Source organism: Tiliqua scincoides, chromosome 2 (genome assembly GCF_035046505.1).
Source record: "Tiliqua scincoides isolate rTilSci1 chromosome 2, rTilSci1.hap2, whole genome shotgun sequence".
In the NCBI taxonomy this organism is placed as follows: domain Eukaryota; kingdom Metazoa; phylum Chordata; class Lepidosauria; order Squamata; family Scincidae; genus Tiliqua; species Tiliqua scincoides.
In genome coordinates, this window is record NC_089822.1 from 253,043,231 (window position 1) to 253,058,241 (window position 15,011).

At 48.2% G+C, this 15,011-nt stretch overlaps 1 pseudogene; it reads right to left on the reverse strand.

Annotated features, from left to right (window-relative positions):
- Positions 1 to 12,246: 12,246 nt before the first annotated feature.
- Positions 12,247 to 12,367, reverse strand: LOC136643023 (5S ribosomal RNA; annotated as a pseudogene).
- Between the last annotated feature and the right edge of the window lie 2,644 nt (positions 12,368 to 15,011).

A 15,011-nucleotide genomic window follows, 5' to 3' on the forward strand; every position in this document is an offset into this window, starting at 1 on the left:
GCTAAAGAACTTTGTTTTAGAGCAACTAGTCATGGAGCCCACCAGAGGACAGGTGACTCTGGATTTAATATTGTGTGGTACTCAGGACCTGGTTAGAGAGGTAAATGTTACTGAGCCATTGGTGAAGAGTGACCGTGCTGCTATCTGTTTTGCCATGTATGTCGAGGGAAGAGTGCCAAGCAAACCTGACACAAAAAACCTGGACTTCCAGAGGTTGGACTTCCCCCAAATGAGGAGGCTAGTCAGAAGGAAGTGGAAAAGGAAGGTAAAAAGAGTCCAACCTCTCCAGAGTGCATGGAGGCTGTTTAAAACAACAGTAATGGAGGCCCAGCAGAAGTGTATACTGCAAAGGAAGAAGGGTTCGACTAAGTCCATTGCTTGAGTTCAGAATAGCATAACCAGGAATAGAAAGGGGGAGATTCACCCATAACAGTTTGTTCAATCAATCAATCAATCAATCAATCAATCAATCAATCAATCAATCAATCAATCAATCACTTTCTTCTTATTCTGCTTTGTGTGGTTCTGAGCAGTCTGCTGTTTGGCAGTTACCTCCTGTTGTAATCTTTTGCATCACCTCAGCTCTTTCCTCAAACCTGCTGTGATCTTTCTGCCCTCCTGTCTGCAGCTTTCCTATCCTTCCTTATACAGCTGAGTCCCTTTGTTATGGCCTTTACTCGCTGCAGCAAACTCCAGTTACCTCCACTCTGGAAAAGCACTCTAACCAGAATCCAGAATTTCTCTTTACTGATCATCCTTCCTTTGTCTCACAGCCTTCAGGCTGAGGTGCATAGAATGCAAACAATATGAGAACTTCAAATGTATCAGAGGAAATGATATATGTTCAGGACCGTCGAGCGTGGTGGAGTGTGTAACAAGTGTGGACAAAAAAGGTAAGATGCAGAGTGTCCTGCTCTTGTTACAGGTTGTGTGGAACCAAAATCTTGGAAACTATTTCTAGAAGGCATATTTCATCCCTCAATTCTAAATATGACAGTAGGAGCAGTGTAAACTGCAGGGTCCTATTCACCTCCCCCCCCCCCCCCCGAGAATACCCATGATTGTCCAGTGTGTGTTACGATTCAATGGTAGGGCAGCATATTCAGGATCCTAGAACACTTTAAGGATAAGTGACAGAGAACTGTATTTTAGGACATTGGAATGGAGGCTCCATTGTCAATGGCCATAAGGCAGAATGCACAGCAGTGGTGTCAGAGGACCACTGCCACAGTGGGCTACAGGCAGGTCTGCAGGTGAATTGGTGTAGGCGGAAGGCGGTGGGAGGAATGTGGTGGGGCAGTGCCTGGATGAGGAAGGGTGCAGGGAGTGGAATGGGGAATGGGGGAGTGGAATGGGGGAGCGAGGGGGTGGATACTGCTGGAACCAGGATGTGCCAGGACCCTAACACAGTTCTTCTGCCCTTCCCTGTCCATTATTCTCCTTGGTTCAGTGCCAGGAATATGACTGGCACAGATCCAAGAAGACCCATTGGGGCAGCAGAGGCCAGTGGTATAGCTAAGGAGGTGCGGGGGGCAGCAGTCGCATGAGGGGGTGTAACTAGCTGAGCTTGACCAAAATTGTGAAAATCCTTGTATGTACAAATAATACTGTCATGTTATATACCATTGGAAAGGTAATTTAATGCAGATTGTAATGAAACAAACCACATTAGAATGAATATATTACATCAAAAGTTATGGCCAATTAACCAGAAAAAAACCACAACTGCCTTAAGGAACGAAAAGTGGATTTCTTTAGTTCAAAACCGATCTATGAGACTGATTGTTCTGAGAGCCAATCAGATGTTATTATGATACTGCATGGAACCAATAAGGTGTTAATGAGTCAACTTTCATTTCCAAGTATCATAATGCAGCTGCTAACTGGCAAAGAGGCATTTTTTTAAGTGGTGCTCCTATTATATTAAACAGGGAGAGAATAACTGTCCCTCTTCACCCCAGAATAGTGTATCTAATCAATAAGGGGCACACTTTTTATTTATTTACTTAATTAAATTTGATTTTGTCCTGGAGGAGGAAGACAAATTTTTCTTTGATCCCAGGTAGAAGATAGATGCCTTCGCTATGCCACTGGCTGGCGGGTGGCAGATCAAGTGGCTGGTGAACTGCGGGGGGAGGAGGCAGGTTTCCCCCTGATTTTTACTTTTTAAAAAGCCTAGGTGTGATGTCACTTCTGGTTGTAACATCACTTCCAGGGCATCATTTTGAGGAGGCCTGCCCTGGTGTAAGGGAACCAAAGTTTCCTTCCCTTTTGCAGGTCTCTGAGACTGCCCACTCTCTGCAGGATGCAGCACGTACTGTGTTGGCATGGCTTCATCATGGGCAGAGTTTACCTAGGATTGGGCTGTAATTTATATTAATTGATTCTGAGCAGGGCACTTTAAAATATGCAATGCTTGTGTTCAAGACCAGACCAAAGTCCACCGAATCAAGCATTCCTTGCATCCTGGAGACCAGCGGATGCTTGTTGTGCCACCTAAAAGGGGGCAGAGGTCCACTGGTGGACCACAATCTATGTTTGGAAACAATCCTGCAAACTAAGAGATGAGAGGTGTAGTGCCAAAAGTGTGCAACTGAACCTTTAGTGGACCACAATCTGCCTTTCTTCACCTCCTGTTTTAAGCAATCCTCCCTGTATTGAAGGTGTGGACACTGCTTACAGGTCACACCCACTGCAAACCTTGACAGTTCTTCCCTTTCCAAAAGAAAGATGTTATACTTACACTCATGTCTTCTTTTCTTCCATTCCAGGAGACGGGTACTCTCACTGTGCTTTGAAGAGGTTTTGTTACGTTCTTGACAAGGATTTTCCATGGAAAGAGAATATCTGCTGCAGGACTAATTACTGCAACAGGATATCGGCCCCGACCACAACCTCTACCTCCAACGCAAGCCTCACCGAAGGCCTTTGAGTCCTCATCAACAGCTAGTCCTCCTGACATAACTCACTGGGTATATTGTCTGACCCATATGGTCATCTTGGTCTGAAGGAGGAGATGAAGTTTCAATAAAGCCACACCTGGAAATTCTGTATCTGAATTCTATCCCATGTTTCTAACTCCCATTTGCCAGTCACATGTGAAAGGCAGCCTTGGATAGTATCAAAACTGGCAGAGTAGGGCAAAACACCAACCTGGTGATTGTTTAAATAACCAAATACAGGATATCCCTGGTGAGCCTTGAACATGGGATGGGGGCTGAGTCTGAAGATGGCAGAGATTGACATTTCCATTATTTGTTCTCAAGTCGGAAAACAAAAACCATCTTTCCTGAATCTTGAGCAGTGGTGCATCCATATAGGAATGTGCAGGTCATAAACCTAATGCCTTGGCCACTTATCTGGCAGAGGTTATGAAGGACAAGATGCACCTGACCTTTTCCAAAGAGTAATGCAAGACTTGAGGAGGCATCCAGCAGCAGATGGCCTTCCTGACCTAAGGCATGTGATGATAAACAGAATTCCAGATGGAGTTCAGGGCTTGACATGTTCACATGGTTGTGCCAGTTGGAGGACAATGAGTGATACATGAAGAGAGGAATCCCATTTCATTCCTCTTTTCCAGTCTCCCTGTTTTCCAATCCCATTCCCTGCTCTTCTTGCAGTATGGAATGGGAACCTTTTGTTCCCTAAATTGCTGGAATGACCCTTTGGCAAACACAGCTGAAAGGCTAAACATCTCTGGGTCATCTCTGACTTTACCATTGGGGACTGCCAAAAAATAGTCTGTGGGCCCAACCCAAATTTCTCCCAGTTATCTCAGGGAAATTGTCGTGGCCCAGCCTGGAGGAACATAAGAGCAGCCCCACTGGATCAGGCCATAGGCCCATCTACTCCAGCTTCCTGTATCTCACAGCGGCCCACCAAATGCCCCAGGAAGCACACCAGATAACAAGAGACCTCATCCTGGTGCCCTCCCTTGCATCTGGCATTCTGACATAACCCATTTCTAAAATCAGGAGGTTGCGCATACACATCATGGCTTGTACCCCGTAATGGATTTTTCCTCCAGAAACTTGTCCAATCCCCCCTCAGGCGTCTCTTTTCTAGGCTGAAGAGGCCCAAATGCCGTAGCCTTTCCTCATAACGAAGGTGCCCCAGCCCAGTAATCATCTTAGTCGCTCTCTTTTGCACCTTTTCCATTTCCACTATGTCTTTTTTGAGATGCGGCGACCAGAACTGGACATAATACTCCAGGTGTGGCCTTACCATAGATTTGTACATCGGCATTAAAATATTAGCCGTTTTGTTCTCAGTACCTTTCCTAATGATCCCGAGCATAGAATTGGCCTTCTTCACTGCCGCCGCACATTGGGTCGACACTTTCATCGACCTGTCCACCACCACCCCAAGATCTCTCTCCTGATCTGTCACAGACAGCTCAGAACCCATCAGCCTATATCTAAAGTTTTGATTTTTTGCCCCAATGTGCATGACTTTACACTTACTGACATTGAAGCGCATCTGCCATTTTGCTGCCCACTCTGCCAGTCTGGAGAGATCCTTCTGGAGCTCCTCACAATCACTTCTGGTCTTCACCACTTGGAAAAGTTTGGTGTCGTCTGCAAATTTAGCAACCTCACTGCTCAACCCTGTCTCCAGGTCATTTATGAAGAGGTTGAAAAGCACCGGTCCCAGGACAGATCCTTGGGGCACACCGCTTTTCACCTCTCTCCATTGTGAAAATTGCCCATTGACACCCACTCTCTGTTTCCTGGCCTTCAACCAGTTCTCAATCCATGAGAGGACCTGTCCTCTAATTCCCTGACTGTGGAGTTTTTTCAGTAGCCTTTGGTGAGGGACCGTGTCGAACGCCTTCTGAAAGTCCAGATATAAAATGTCTACGGGTTCTCCCACATCCACATGCCTGTTGACCTTTTCAAAGAATTCTATAAGGTTTGTGAGGCAAGACTTACTCTTACTGAAGTCATGCTGATTCTCCCTCAGCAAGGCCTGTTTGTCTATGTGTTTTGAGATCCTATCTTTGATGAGGCATTCCACCATCTTACCCGGTATGGATGTTAGGCTGACTGGCCTATAGTTTCCCAGGTCCCCCCTCTTTCCCTTTTTAAAAATAGGAGTGACATTTGCTATCCTCCAATCTTCTGGCACCGTGGCAGTTTTGAGGGACAAGCTGCATACCTTAGTCAAGAGATCAGCAACTTCATTCTTCATTTCCTTAATAACTCTTGGGTGGATGCCATCAGGGCCCGGTGACTTATTGATCTTTAATTTATCAATGAGGTCTGAAACATCTTCTCTTTTAACCTCTATCTGACTTAACTCCTCGGTTAGGAGGGGCCGTTCGGGCAGTGGTATCTGCCAGAGGTCTTCTGCCGTGAAGACAGATGCAAAGAACTCATTTAATTTCTCTGCCATTTCTAAGTCTCCTTTTATCTCCCCTTTCCCTCCCTCACCATCCAGAGGGCCAACCGCTTCTCTGGTGGGTTTCCTGCTTCTAACATATTTGAAGAAGCTTTTATTATTCCCCTTAATGTTGCTGGCCATGCGTTCCTCATAGTCTCTCTTGGTCTCCCGTATCACCTTCTTACATTTCTTTTGCCACAGTTTGTTCTTTTTTATTCTCCTCATTAGGGCAAGACTTTCATTTATGGAAGGAAGCTTCCTTGCCCTTCACAGCCTCTCTAACTTGGCTGGTTAGCCATGCGGGCACCCTCCTGGATTTAGTGGAACCCTTCTTTCTTTGCGGTATACAGCTCTGCTGGGCCTCTATTACTGTTGTTTTAAGCAGCCTCCATGCACTCTGGAGAGATTGGACTCTTTTTACCCTCCCTTTCAACCTCCTTCTAACCAGCCTCCTCATTTGAGGGAAGTCTGCCCGTCAGAAGTCAAGGGTTTTTGTTAGAGATTTGCCTGGTATTCTTCCCCCGACATGCATGTCAAAACGGATCACAGCATGATCACTGTTCCCCAATGGCTCAGTAACATTGACATCTCTAACCAGGTCCTGTGTACCGCACAATATTAAATCCAGAGTCACCTGCCCTCTGGTGGGCTTTGTGACTAGCTGCTCTAAGCCACAGTCATTTGACCCACAGGTGCTGGTTTTGACCTTTAAGGCCCTATACTGCTCTGGGCCAGGGTATCTCAGAGATCGCCTACTTCTGTACAATCCGGCTCGTCCTCTTAGGTCATCAGAGAAGGCCTTTTTACAAGTGCCGCCGCCTAAGGAGGTACATGGGGCGGCGGCAAGAAATAGGGCCTTCTCAGTAGTGGCACCAACATTATGGAACTCCCTTCCCCTTGACTTGAGAATGGCTCCCTCTCTTGAGACCGGCGAGGCCTGAAGACATTTTTGTTTAAAGAAGCCTTCTGAGTGCATGGCCTTTTTAAACATCTTTTTTGTATCTTTTTAGTATTTTTACTGGCCTGATTCCTCTGATTTGCTACGTTTTGCTCTTTTTATCTGACTTTTTATCTGACTATGGTTTTTATGAGTATATGTTAATGTGTTTTTAATATGTTTTATTTGTGGTTAAATTATGTTTTTAATCTGTTTTTAATATGTTGTGAGCCGCCCTGGGTCCCTTTGGGGAGAAGGGCGGGATATAAATAAAGTTTATTATTATTATTATTAGCACATCAAGAAATCCGGTCTCCTTATCATGACCAGAACACAAATTGACCCAGTCAATATGAGGATAATTGAAGTGCCCCATGATTACAACCCTGTCCCTCCTTGTCACCTCCCTGATCTGTTTCCTCATTTCAAGGTCCCCATTCGATTTCTGGTCTGGAGGACGATACCACGCGCCCAGTTTTACATCACTGCACAAGCCTGGTAATTTAACCCACAGAGATTCTACGGTGGAGTCTGACCCACCTTCAAACTCTACTTTGCTGGATTCTATCCCTTCCTTAACATAAACGGCCACCCCACTTCCAACACGCCCCTGCCTGTCCCTCCTGTAGAGTTTATAGCCCGGGACTGCGGTATCCCACTGATTTTCCGCATTCCACCAGGTTTCCGTTATGCCCACTATGTCAATGTTTTCCCTTGTCACCAGACATTCCAGTTCTCCCACCTTTGCTCGTAGACTTCGGGCATTTGCATAAAAGCATTTGTACATGGAATGCCCCAGGATGCGCTGCTTATTCGCTCCTTTGTCCCCGCATCCTCTCATTGTGCCAAACTGTCTATCACATCCCATCACGCTACCATTCCCAATTTCTTCTCCTACTCTGCCTTTGTCTTGTTGTTCTCTAACCTCCCCATCCTCATCCCATAGGGATAAGGAGTCCCAAACCGGATGCCCCTCGGTTCCTGTCGGCCTTCCCCCAGGGATCAGTTTAAAAGCTGCTCTGCCACCTTTTTAATGTTATGCGCCAGCAGTCTGGTTCCATTCTGGTTCAAGTGGAGCCCGTCCCTCTTGTACAGGCCCCGCTTGTCCCAAAACGTTCCCCAGTGCCTAACAAATCTAAACCCCTCCTCCCTACACCACCATCTCATCCACGCATTGAGACCCCTGATCTCCGCCTGCCTAGCTGGCCCTGCGCATGGAACAGGTAGCACTTCAGAGAACGCTACCTTTGAGGTCCTGGCTTTCAGCTTCCTGCCTAAAAGCCTAAATTTGGCCTCCAGGACCTCCCAGCTACACTTGCCCACGTCGTTGGTGCCGACGTGCACCACAACCGCTACCTCCTCCCCAGCACTGTCTACTAGCCTGTCTAGACGAGATGTGATGTCCGCAACCTTTGCACCAGGCAGGCAAGTCACCATGCGGTCCTCACATCCGTCGCAAACCCCTCTCTCTATGTTTCTAATAATCGAATCCCCCACTACAAGAAGCCCCCGACCCCCCTCCCGCTGAGGAGTATCCTGAGTGCGTTCGGATATGGGCCCATCCCCTGGAGAAGGGGTCCCCCCCCCAGGGAATTGTTTCCCTCCTCTCCAGGATGACGTCCTCCAGGCCTACGACTTCCCACCTGGGCAGCTGAGGAGCTGCACGCCTGAGGTTGGGACGCAGCCTGATCATCCCCGGAAGTCTCCCCACGGTCCTCCTCTGCCTGCCTGCACTTCTCCAGGTTGGCCACCAAGGCTTCATGGGAGCAGACGCATTCCCTGAGTCCCTGGAGCTCCTTGCACCGAGGACACACCCATGACTTATGCCCCAGAGGCATATAATCATACATGTGGCACTCGATGCAGAACACTGGATAGCCCCCACCCTGCTGCTGGCTGTCTGACTGCATAGCTTTTTTGTTGTTGTTGTTGTTTTATTTAGGGGTACTTTTTTAAAAACCCTACACTGGTTAGCAGCCCTCTTCTCAAGGGAAGAGGAAGGGCAGTGTATGGGGTCCTGGCCTCCTCGCCCTGCTGCTGAACTCGCCCAGATGCTAAACTCTCAGTTTACCTGGCACTTGGGGTCCCAGAGGCCACACGCGTCTGCAGAGAGCTTCACCTGATAGCAGGCCCTAGCTTTATACTCCTGGCTGGCTCCTCCTCCCTCCTTCCTTGCTGATTGAAAGGGGGGCTGGTCTTCCCAGGTGAGTTTACAAAAGCTCAGGAGGACAAAATGCTGCTGATGGGCGTAACCTACTCTGCAGGCTCCTGAATGGAGTGCTTGGATTAGCCTAATGGGCTCCTGAATGGAGTGCTTGGATTAGCCTAATGGGCTCCTGAATGGAGTGCTTGGATTAGCCTAATGGGCTCCTGAATGGAGTGCTTGGATTAGCCTAATGGGGCTCTTATCACCTCCTAAAGGTGGTGATGCTGAATTTCTAAAATGGACTATGCCTGGGGGGTTGGGAATTGGCCCTTACTAGGTTCTTTTCCTCCTAGTTCTGTTCTCTTAGGCTGGACTGTTTTTGTAACCTCAAGCTAGTTTTTATTTGAGTTTGTTTGATTATTTATTGTTTAATAATTTATTCCTTATTAGTATAAGGAAACACTTGCAAACCACGAAATGCCTGGGAAACCAAAGAAAGATCAACAGAGGGGCCTCTTGTTTAATGGGGTCCAGGGATGAGGCCTCTCTTATGTCTAAAAGCTCACCTTTGGCCTGTCAGATTTCCCTTTTTCAAGCATCAGTACCCCATAAGTTCCCCTGCCTTTCTTGGCCAAGGTGTGTGACTCTCCTCATGAGCTGGAACCCACCTGGTTCCTCCATCAACCCTCCCAAAGGTCAGCTTTCTCATGGGTGAAAGCTCTAAACCAGCCAGTGTTTTGCCAGATTCCAAGGCCAGGCTCTGCCTGAAGAATTATACCCACTTTCAGCTAATTAGCTCCCCTTCTTTCCTCAAAAATGACCCTGGTTCTGCCCTGCAGTACTGCTGGACCCCACCACCAGGGTAGCTCACCTGTTTAACCTACAGAGGTCCTCCTTCCTGCCAGCAGCCTCCCACCACTACAGCAGCCCCTTGGTCATCAGCAGGTCTTGGCCACAGCAGCCAAACACCAGTCTTAGTGTCTTCAGCAGTCTCCAAAGCCCATTCAACAATCAGTCTAGTCACAGTTGCAGTATATATATTATTATCACAATTATATATATATTATTATCACAGTGTATATATAATCACAGTTGCAGTTGCAACATATATATTATTGGCAACCTTCAGTCTCGAAAGACTATGGTATCGCGCTCTGAAAGGTGGTTCTGGCACAGCGTCTAGTGTGGCTGAAAAGGCCAATCCGGGAGTGACAATCCCTTCCACACCAGGAGCAAGTGCAGTCTGTCCCTGGTCTCTCTCCCTGGCTATGGGTCTTCCTTCTTTGCCTCTTTGCCTCAGACAGTTGGCCAAGTGTCTCTTCAAACTGGGAAAGGCCATACTGCACAGCCTGCCTCCAAGCGGGCCGCTCAGAGGCCAGGGTTTCCCACTTGAGGTCCTTTCCTAAGGCCTTCAGATCCCTCTTGCAGATGTCCTTGTATCACAGCTGTGGTCTACCTGTAGGGCGCTTTCCTTGCACAAGTTCTCCATAGAGGAGATCCTTTGGGATCCGGCCATCATCCATTCTCACGACATGACCGAGCCAACGCAGGCGTCTCTGTTTCAGCAGTGCATACGTGCTAGGGATTCCAGCACGTTCCAGGACTGTGTTGTTAGGAACTTTGTCCTGCCAGGTGATGCCGAGAATGCGTCGGAGGCAGCGCATGTGGAAAGCGTTCGGTTTCCTCTCATGTGAGCGGAGAGTCCATGACTCGCTGCAGTACAGAAGTGTACTCAGGACGCAAGCTCTGTAGACCTGGATCTTGGTATGTTCCGTCAGCTTCTTGTTGGACCAGACTCTCTTTGTGAGTCTGGAAAACGTGGTAGCTGCTTTACCGATGCGTTTGTTTAGCTCGGTATCGAGAGAAAGAGTGTCGGAGAGTGTTGAGCCAAAGTACACAAAGTCATGGACAACCTCCAGAGATTGTAATGCAGGGAGGTGAGTCCACATCCTGAACCATGACCTGTGTTTTCTTTAAGCTGATCGTCAGTCCAAAATCTTGGCAGGCCTTGCTAAAACGATCCATGAGCTGCTGGAGATCTTTGGCAGAGTGGGTAGTGACAGCTGCATCGTCGGCAAAGTTGCAGTAGTCCATTAGCCATCAGTGCCTCAGTCCAGTCTCCCCTTTCTCCAACTTTCCTCCTTCTGCTTCCCTCACCAAACACTCCCTTCATAGGGTGCTTTTATGCCTGAGGGCCTATTGCCTTCAAGTGGCTGCAGCTGTGCAGCACACTCCCTGCTGAATGCCCAGGCCTTACCCTTAGAGGGGCCACTGCTGACACCCTCGCCAGATCTTCCATGATTCCAATACAGTCAGAGAGCCACAATGTAGGCATCCATCTCAACACTTCCACTTGTGCTACGTTACACACCCCACATTCTTGGGTCAAAGTTGGGGCGCCCAGTGAGCCAGGAAAGTCACTTCTTCTTCCTCACTCTCCCGCCTGCCTCCTCCATTGCTGTGGGCTGGTGAGTGACAAGGCAGTGACAGAGAATTAATTCCTAAAACTTCCTCAGGCCTACTCAGATATGTGCCAGCTTTTGGAGTTGGGGTACAACCAGTTTGTGGGGGGGGGGCAGGTTGAGGCCAGTCCAGGTGTATAGGATATTGGCAGTGCTACTTCCAGCAGTATCCACCTCCAACTCACTCCTGACACATACCCAGCTGGCCCTGAACCCCACCCTGATCCTTGCTCAGAACAGCCCCTCCCATTTACCTGCTTTGGCAGGAGCTGGGCATCCCATTGACACACAGTCTAAGTTGCCAGCCATTTGCACTGCTGGGGCCTTGCACTGGCACAACACAATTTCCATCAGTGCAAGCCCTGGATGTGGTTGTGTCGTGAGGGTGGGTAATGAAGTATTACTTCATGTTGAGTCAGATCGAACCTACAAGGCAATCTCTCTGACTCTTTCTATACCAATAAAGGAGGGAAGCAAGGTTGTGTCCTTGCCCCTATTTTATTCAATCTATTTATTAACTATTTATCATCACACCTGGCCTCCATTGATTCTCCCTGCCCCAAACTTAGTCATCTGCAGGACTTTTATTATTGTATGCAGATGACATGGTCCTGATTTCTTGGACAGGCCAAAAGGCTTAGTAGCAGAATGTATTCAATATCTTTCTGCCAACAATCTTCAACTGAGGGCACAAGCCTAACCAGGTCTACTCAGAAGTAAGTCCTATTTTGTTCAGTGGGGCTTACTCTCAGGAAAGCATGGTTAGAATTGCAGCCTTAATTACACTAAAACTAAAATTCTTGAGTTTGAGAAATCTTGGAAGTATCTTTCCTGGGTTTTTCAAGGCAAGGTGATCCAACAGGTTAAGACATTTGGTATTTGGGTTTGAATTTCCATTACAAATTGTCATGGGTCCCTCAACGCATTCTGGCCATTAATTCTGCTAAACTTCTTCTCAAGCCATATTATGCTTCTTTTACTGGAAAGGCAATTTGTTTGTTCCAGCAGCTCTGTTTATTTTTAAGACCAAAACTTCAGCCCAACTCCTTTATGGGATTCAAATTTGGCTGCCAGCCTTCAACCAGGATGTTAAATCAGGAAGTTCTCTCATCCTGTATATATAAGCTCCTTGGCCTAGCCCCCTGCGTTCCGTATGTGGCCTTATGTCTGGAGGCCGGGCAATATAGACTTGGGTGGGTGCTGAGCTGTGTCAGCGGTGCCTGCAACCCCCGGGCTGCGGAACGGCAAACAGGGTGGGGGCGAACTGGGGAGGGGGGAAGCCTTGGCAACTTTCAGTCTTGAAAGACTATGGTATAAGCCTACAGCACCTGGTATTCCAAGGCGGTCTCCCATCCAAGTACTAACCAGGCCTGACCTTGCTTAGCTTCCAAGATCAGACGAGATTGGGCATGTGAAGGGTAACAGGAGGCTGTTACTATGGACAATGATACTTTGAATAGGATGAGCAACTTGCGCAGTTTATGGGACATTGAAAGCCAGGAATGCAAACGGTCGATGCAAACGCATCCAACAGATGGGAACATTTCAAGAATGCCGTTTACAACACCGCCTTGTCCATATTTGGCAAGAAGACCAACAAGACAGCAGACTGGTTTGAAGCCCACTCTGAGGAGTTGACACCAGTCATTGAGGAAAAGAGGAGAGCTCAAGCAGCATACAAGGCCTGTCCCAGTGAGCGCAACCTGCAGGTCCTCCAAGGTGCTCGCAGCAAAGTCCAGCAGACTGCCAGGAGATGTGCTAATGACTATTGGCTCCAGCTCTGTTCCGAGATACAGATAGCAGCTGACACGGGCAACATCAAGGGGATGTATGATGGTATCAAGCAGGCCCTAGGTCCAACACAGAAGAAAATTGCCCCTCTGAAGTCTGCTGCAGGCGAGGTCATCCAGGATCGGGCGCAGCAGATGGAACGCTGGGTGCAGCACTACTCTGAGCTATATTCCAGAGAAAATGTAGTCACCGAAGAAGTGCTGAACAACATTGAGTGCCTGCCTGTGCTGGAGGAGCTTGACAGTGAACCAACCCTAGAAGAACTTCACGTGGCCCTGGACTCCCTTGCCTTTGGCAAGGCACCTGGAAAAGACAGCATCCCTGCTGAAGTCCTAAAGTGCTGCAAAGAGATCATCATCACTGAGCTGCATGAAATCCTTTGTCTCTGCTGGAGAGAAGGTGGAGTATCTCAAGACATGAGGGATGCAAACATCATCACGCTGTACAAGAACAAAGGCGACAGGGGTGACTGCAACAACTACCGTGGCATCTCTCTCCTTAGCATTGTAGGAAAGTTGTTTGCCCGAGTTGCACTAAAGAGGCTCCAGGTACTTGCAGAGAGTGTTTATCCAGAATCACAGTGTGGATTCCGAGCCAACAGGTCCACCATTGATATGGTATTCTCCCTTAGACAACTGCAGGAGAAATGCAGGGAACAACGACAGCCACTCTTTATAGCCTTCATAGATCTCACGAAGGCTTTCAACCTGGTCAGCAGGGATGGCCTCTTCAAGATTCTCCCCAAGATTGGATGTCCACCCAGGCTCCTCAGCATCATCAGATCCTTCCACAAGGACATGAAGGGCACTGTTGTCTTTGATGGCTCCACATCAGACCCCTTTGACATCCGAAGCGGCGTGAAGCAGGGCTGTGTTCTTGCACCAACCTTGTTTGGGATCTTCTTCGCTGTCCTGCTGAAGCAGGCCTTTGGAACTACAACAGAAGGCATCTATCTCCGGACCAGATCAGATGGAAAGCTCTTCAACCTCTCCAGACTGAGAGCAAAGTCCAAAGTCCAGCTGAAATGTCTGCGTGACTTCCTCTTTGCCGACGATGCAGCTATCACTACCCACTCTGCCAAAGATCTCCAGCAGCTCATGGATCGTTTTAGCAAGGCCTGCCAAGATTTTGGACTGACAATCAGCCTGAAGAAAACACAGGTCATGGTTCAGGATGTGGACTCACCTCCCTGCATTACAATCTCTGCGCATGAACTGGAGGTTGTCCATGACTTTGTGTACCTTGGCTCAACGATCTCCGACACTCTTTCTCTCGATACCGAGCTAAACAAACGCTTCGGTAAAGCAGCTACCACGTTTTCCAGACTCACAAAGAGAGTCTGGTCCAACAAGAAGCTGACGGAACATACCAAGATCCAGGTCTACAGAGCTTGCGTCCTGAGTACACTTCTGTACTGCAGCGAGTCATGGACTCTTCACTCACAACAGGAGAGGAAACTGAATGCTTTCCACATGCGCTGCCTCCGACGTATTCTCGGCATCACCTGGCAGGACAAAGTTCCTAACAACACAGTCCTGGAACGTGCTGGAATCCCTAGCATGTATGCACTACTGAAACAGAGACGCCTGCGTTGGCTCGGTCATGTCGTGAGAATGGATGATGACCGGATCCCAAAGGATCTCCTCTATGGAGAACTCGTGCAAGGAAAGCGCCCTACAGGTAGACCACAGCTGCGATACAAGGACATCTGCAAGAGGGATCTGAAGGCCTTAGGAGTGGACCTCAACAAGTGGGAAACCCTGGCCTCTGAGCGGCCCGCTTGGAGGCAGGCTGTGCAACATGGCCTTTCCCAGTTTGAAGAGACACTTTGCCAACAGTCTGAGGCTAAGAGGCAAAGAAGGAAGGCCCATAGCCAGGGAGACAGGCCAGGGACAGACTGCACTTGCTCCCGGTGTGGAAGGGATTGTCACTCCCGAATCGGCCTTTTCAGCCACACTAGACGCTGTTCCAGAACCACCTTTCAGAGTCTTTCATATCATATCATAGTCAACCACATATCATAGTCTTTCGAGACTGAAGGTTGCCAACTCTTGAAAGCCAGGAAATTAATGCAGCTGCTGATAAATGGAAAGACTCGTGACTCAAGTCTTTCTGAGTTATGAAAACACTTGGGGCGACTTGGAAAGTCCGCCCATTAGGCTTCGTTTCCAGTTGAGTCCAGGGGGGCAGAGACTCATGACTTGACTTGCCCATCCCTGGTTTTAGCCCACCACTCTCCTCTCTTTCCAGAAATACCAGACTGGAAGAATTCAAATAAGAAATCTCTCAA